Source organism: Camelus dromedarius, chromosome 13, assembly GCF_036321535.1.
Source record: "Camelus dromedarius isolate mCamDro1 chromosome 13, mCamDro1.pat, whole genome shotgun sequence".
NCBI lineage: Eukaryota > Metazoa > Chordata > Mammalia > Artiodactyla > Camelidae > Camelus > Camelus dromedarius.
Genome location: NC_087448.1, coordinates 30,503,503 through 30,509,911, shown reverse-complemented (window position 1 = coordinate 30,509,911; position 6,409 = coordinate 30,503,503).

The window sequence follows — 6,409 nt, the reverse complement described above, 5'->3', positions numbered from 1 at the left end:
TGCCCTTTAAGGTGCAAGAAGGATTTTGGCTTTTTCTGACAGTGAAATGTGAAGCCATTAGCAGGTTTTAAGATGAGAGGCAACACAATCTGACAACTCTTTTTGAAAGGTCACTTTTATTTTTGAGGTGAATAGAGAGTCTGTTGCCTTAGCTTTTGAATTTAGTGTTTGGTTTATTTCTTCCCCACTTCTGGTAAAGTTGGTTGATTTTATATTTTATTTGCTTCTTGAAATCTAAATTATATGATAAGCCAGTTACTTCTTCTCATCTTACAGGAAAATATGGATTAAAAGAATTTAATGAGAAGTTGGTCCATTCACTCATATGTATTAGAACTGGTGTTGAGTAAAAATCTAAAAAAATCTTTTCTAATCTGCCTTTTTTCCCCCATGTAACAAGAAGTCTGGAATTAGGCAGCTCTGAACATCTGTGCAAGGGTGAGATAAGGAAGTCAGACTTCTATCTCTTTGCTGCACCATCTTCATGGTTAACGTGTGGCTTCTCAAGCAATGTCATGGGGGAGGCCGACGTGACACAACAGTGGCCATCTTTCATCTCTACTCCCTGCACCAGGAGATCTGCACTGTCATCACTGTCACAACAGTAGAGGTAGACAACAAATAAAAGGGACGGGGACTACGTGCTATATCCCTATCCGCATGCATAGCATAAAAGAAAACAACTATAATCAGCTGGTTTTCTTTTAACATAAAAATAGTTTGTGCTTTGTATTTTGTGTGTTGTGTATGTGTGGGTATGTGTGTATGAGAGAAAGGATAAATGAATACGTGAAAGAAATACCAAGTGCTTCTCCGTCCCATTTGCATCAAGATGGGGAGGTAGTCTGTTTTCCTAAAGGGAAACATCAAAATTGTGCCAATGGAATAAGTACTGTTTGATAGGATGAGATTGGATTGAGTTTTGTTCTCTCGTAATAGTAGATGCAAGATGTGGTGACTCCATTTTAAGGGCTGTCTTTTCTACTCATTTCTTTCTGGTAAAGTGTCCCGTCCCACCAACATGTAAGGTATGACCCATTGAACCAATCCTCTTTTGGGAATGTAACTCCTGAGTGAGTCTCACAGGGGTGAATTGTGGTTGGACTTGACACATCTGTTGAGTGAGATATAGACAGAACACTCTCAAGTTAAAGTTTTCAAATCCCAAGAATTCCTATTATTCCTATCTTTCCCAGCACTGCTTTTTTTAGACATGCCTAGATAGAGTGAGCTATAGCATTATCTAGCACTCCCCTTAGTTTTTCTTTTTTGGGGAGCAGAAGTTTTTCTGAGCTGATTTCTTTTTGTTGCAACTGAGAGACTTCAGTGAGTTATTCATAATGCAAAGGAAATTGACTACTTTGTGTGTGGAGACTGACATTGACTTGGAAGACTCCTTCAATATTTGTTCAAATGTAAGTAACCCAGTCTTCTAAAGATTGTGATATTGAGCACCTTGTTAAAATCTAGTTTATTTCTTGAGGAAGGAGGGTGGGTCATGACTTCCATAAGAAAAGGCTTAGGAAGGTAATTTGTATATGACAGATGTCTCAAAGTTGTAGAGGAGACATTAGATCTGGCATGGAGGTCATGGCCATGGAGAATGTGCTTTCTTTTTATTGATACCAGAGAATATCTAAGGTAATTAGAATTTCAATCTTGTGTCTCCTGTAGTGTACCCCTTTATATACCATAAAACCTTTCTGTTTTCTTGACTATTCTGAAACATCTTTGTATAAATCCATAGTGGTAATTCACCATGTTGGTCTTGTATATGCCTAATGGGATGTTCAGATGAGGGAAGAACTATATTTCTACATCTCATTTTCATTTTTTGATTCAAGAAAAGAAAGTACTGGAGGGTGTAAATCTTCTCTCAGGTACTAAAATTTTTCAAAAAAATGTATGGATTTCTATCACCAGCAATGAGATTGAAGAGAGGTCCACGATTTAGAACTCACTGAATAAGACAATAATGTTCAGTAGGATTATACTTCCTTATTGCCTTATATGTTACCAAAGGCTACTTTTGACAATTTCAGTAAGTAATTTAAACAATTAGTTAATTTTTTTAATGAAAAGATAAGTAAAATATCACAATAGGAATACTACAAGTATTAGGATAATACAAGAAACCAGCTAAGTATCCAATAGACTATCAGGGCTTTTCTGAACAAAACTTCTCTAAATGCAAACAGTTATTGTTTGTGAGCCAAACAAATATCTATAGTGCAAAGAAGAAAGGAAGATGAAAAGGACAACTCCTGTGATGGCATTAAATCTATAATTTTTGACCTGATTTCTTCATCTGATTTATTTATTTTCCAGCGCCAGAAGGCCGTGTGAACTGACCATAAACAAGTACTATTTATCTCAAAATATTTCTTAATGTAATTGATTTTTTCCATCTACACTGTTAATTTATTAATGCAAGTTGTTATAGAATTCTCTGATTACAGTTTTAATGTTTATATGGTCTGCAATGATGTACCCTCACTTATTCTTAATATTTGTCATTTGAATCACTATTCTTTAATTAGCCTTTCTGAAGTTTATCAATTCTATTAATGATTTCAAGTATCAAATTATGACTGTTGGTTTTTAAAATTTTGTCTATTTTCTGTTATTGATTTTCAGTCTTATTTCCTTCCATACTATTTCCTTCATTCTACTTACATTGTGTTCTATTTATTCTCCTTAGTTTCTAAGGTATGTCCTCAGATCAGTGATTTTAAATCTTTACTCTCACACTATAAGGATATAGATTTAGTAACTGCTATTGCTGCTTCCACAAATTTTGTTACATGGTATTTTCACTGTTATCCAGTTGGAATATTTCCTTTTTGTCTATGATTTTTTCCCTTGATTCAGGGGTTATTTAGAAGTATATTAGTTAATTTCTAAGACTGTGGGGATGTTCCATACATATTTGTATTATAGATTTGTAATTCAATTCTGTTATAAACAAGAAACCTTATCTGTGTGATTGCTCAGAAATTTTTAAGACCTATTTATGGTACAGCATTTGGTCTATTTTCCAATAAGTTTGAAAACATATTTATTTAGTCATTGTTGAGTATATTGATCTGTAATGTTAATTAATTTTAGTTTGTTGATAGTATTCTTCAAATCTTCTATATTCTTTCCGATTTTTTGATTAATCGTATTCAGCATCAAAAGTAGAATATTACACTCCTCAGTTGAACTGTGGTTTCATCTTTTGCCTAAGTCCTATCAATTCATGCTTCATGTATTTTAAACATGCGATGATAGTTGCATACACAATTTGAATTATTTTACCTCCTTGGTGAATTAACAATTTCATTTTTATAAAATGTCCTTCTATTTCTAGTAATATTCTTTCCTCACATTAGCCTTCTCATAATTAGATTTTTACATGGTATATCTTGGTCCCAATCTTTTAGTTTTAAGCTGGCTCTTTGTATTTAAAATGCTTTTTGGAATATTTCCACACATATTTTTGATAGTTATTTCTAATTTAGTATCCTTCTTTTATCATACTTCGGAAGATATATATCCTTTAAATATCCAGGTTTGTTTTATGTCCCAGCATTTAGTCAATCATGTGCATTTAAAAATCAGGAATATTTTGAAATGATTGATTGTACTGTTTGTCAATGTAGTTGACAGTGGTTTCAATAATCTACATGTTTAGTGACATTTTCAATGTGTTCTATCAATTACTGACAGATGGGTTTATAATATCTAACAATCATGGCATTATTTATTATTTCCTTTAATTCTGTCCATTTTTGCAGACATATTGAAGTTCTATAATTAGTCATAGGCACATATATGATTGCCGTGTCTTCCTGATGTGCATTGACTTATTTATCATCACGAAGTGTCCTTTTTTGATGTTAATAACCTTTGTCTTTCCATATGTGTTGCCCCCTTTAACATAACGACTCCAGTCTTCTTATGCCTACTGTAAACATAATACATCTTTTAATATAAATTTATTTTTATTATTGTTGTTTTTATTTAATACATTTTCTTTGTGTTCCCTTTATTTTTTGTCTGCTCTTTTCTAATATATTTTAGTTTATTAAATATATTTTGTATTATTTTAATTTTCATATTGTTTTAAATTATGTGTTCTGTATTATTTGGTTTAGTGTTTGTTTTAAAGATTAAAATATATATTACCCATTAATGCTTTAGTTCCTTGGATTTTATACTGTAATAATTCATATAAATGCAGAACCTTTGTAATCATATATGTGTATATACTCCCCTGGTCATCTTCTATATTGTAACTATCATATCTATTTAAATTATACACAACACAAGTAAAAGTTATATCTTTTCTTGAAACTCTCATATATATCTTAAAGAAATAAAGCATAAAATAGCTATTTATAGTCACGTACATATTTACCATTCCTGATGTTCTTTTTCTCCTAAAAATCCAGGTTTCCATTTGCTGTCACTTCTCTTCAGGATAAATAATATGTTTTAACTTTTCTTATAGCACCAATCTGCTCATGATAAGTTACATTTGCTTTCTTTTATCTGAATATATTTTAAACTGGATATAGAATTTTTCACAGGAATATTATATTTTCTTTAAGCAATTTTTAGATTTCCCTTTCTTCTCCATTTCTTCTAGCATCCATGTAGATTTACATGAGATGTCCATCATACTTGAATTCTCTCCATCTCTCTATCTATGAATGATGTGTTACTTTTCTTTCTGCTTTCAAAAATGTCTTCTCTACTTTTGATTTTTCAGTCATTTAACTCTGATCTACTTAGGTTTGGTTTTATTCACATTTATTCTGCTTTATCATTTTATTGATTCTAATAGATATCATTCCAATTGTCTTCTGACTTGTTTCTGATGAGAAGTCAGTCATCAATATTATTTTGCTCCCTGCTATTTCTCTTTTCTTTTAGAATTTCTCATTAATTTTAGTTTTCAGAAAGCTGACTGAAATATAGCTGGATGTGTTTTCTCTATTCACCTCTCATGGTTTTTCTTTTGTGCTGAAGCTGGACTGGTTGTAGTTGTTGTTAACTTCTTGAAACTGTTGGATGCTGTTTTAAATCAAACCTGGAAAAGCTTTGGCTGGCTTTTCCTCAGATATTTTTCCTATTCCTCCATTTCTCTCCTCTTTCTGGGATTTCAGTTAGTGCTGATACTCTTTCACAGCTCATTGATGCATCTCTTTGCTTTGGTTAAAATAAATTCTATTGAGCTTCCTTCAAATTCTATGACACTTTTCTTTGCAGGCCCAATATGCTATTAATTCCCATCAATGAATTCATGTTTTCAGAAATTGTACTTTATTCAACTTTTTCCTCTTACACTTTCCATCTCTTTTTCACCTTTTAAGCATATAATTATTTAACATAATTATAGTTGTTTTGAAATCTTTGCTTGCTTGCTGTCAGCTTCCCAAAATTCATATGTTGAAGCCCTAATCCCCAGGGTGGCTGTACTTGGAGATGAGACCTTTAAGAAAATAATTAAAGTTAACTGAGACCTAAAGGAGAGGGCTTGGTCCAATAGGATTAGTGTCCTTATAAAAAGGGATACCAGAGAGCTCTCTCTCTCTCTGCACATGGATGTGTTGAGGAAAGACCGTGTGAGGATCATAGCAAGAAGATGGCTGTGTGCATGCCAGGAAGAGAGACTTCACCAGAAATCGAATTAGCTAGGAACGTCATCTTGGTTTACCAGCCTCCAGAACTGTGAGAAAATAAATCTCTATTGTTTAAGCTACCCAGTCTATGGTATTTTGTTGCAGCAGCCTGAGCAGACTAACACATCTGCAGTCAGTCTCCATAACTAATTTATCTGTGTGTCTGCTTTTGTTGGGTGATTTTTATTTTTAATCAGTAACAATTTTCCTCTGATTTCATATCTCAAAATGTATTAGCATATTTAGAACACAATGGAGAAAGTTTGTCTGGTTCTGTTTTTCCTACATTGAGGAATTTCCTCTTTCTGGGATTAGGGTGGGAAACTGACCATTCAGATTCTTAAGTTCTCAAGTTCAAGTTGAGCTAGAGTTAAGCTATGGTTTCCATTGGATTGAGTACAACAATGACTACTCCAACCTCAATCTGTTGAATTGCTGGTGCTGCTACCTTTTTGATTATGTCAGTATTTGACCTGGGCTTTCAATTCAGATGTTTTTAATTTACAGGTTCCCATCTATGTGCAGTTTCATCAGGGACCCATATGCTAAACACTATCAGAATATGTGTGACTATGTGATTCCTCTTTCCTTGTTATCTGCTTTCTTGACAAAATCAAGGGCATGACATGAAGAGGACAATTGTGAGGCAAAAACTTATCTTGCATTGGGCATTTCCCTATTACATTCATCCTGTCAACCTAAAGTATCATTAAGACTTGACGAGATTCTTCTCCTTCCTA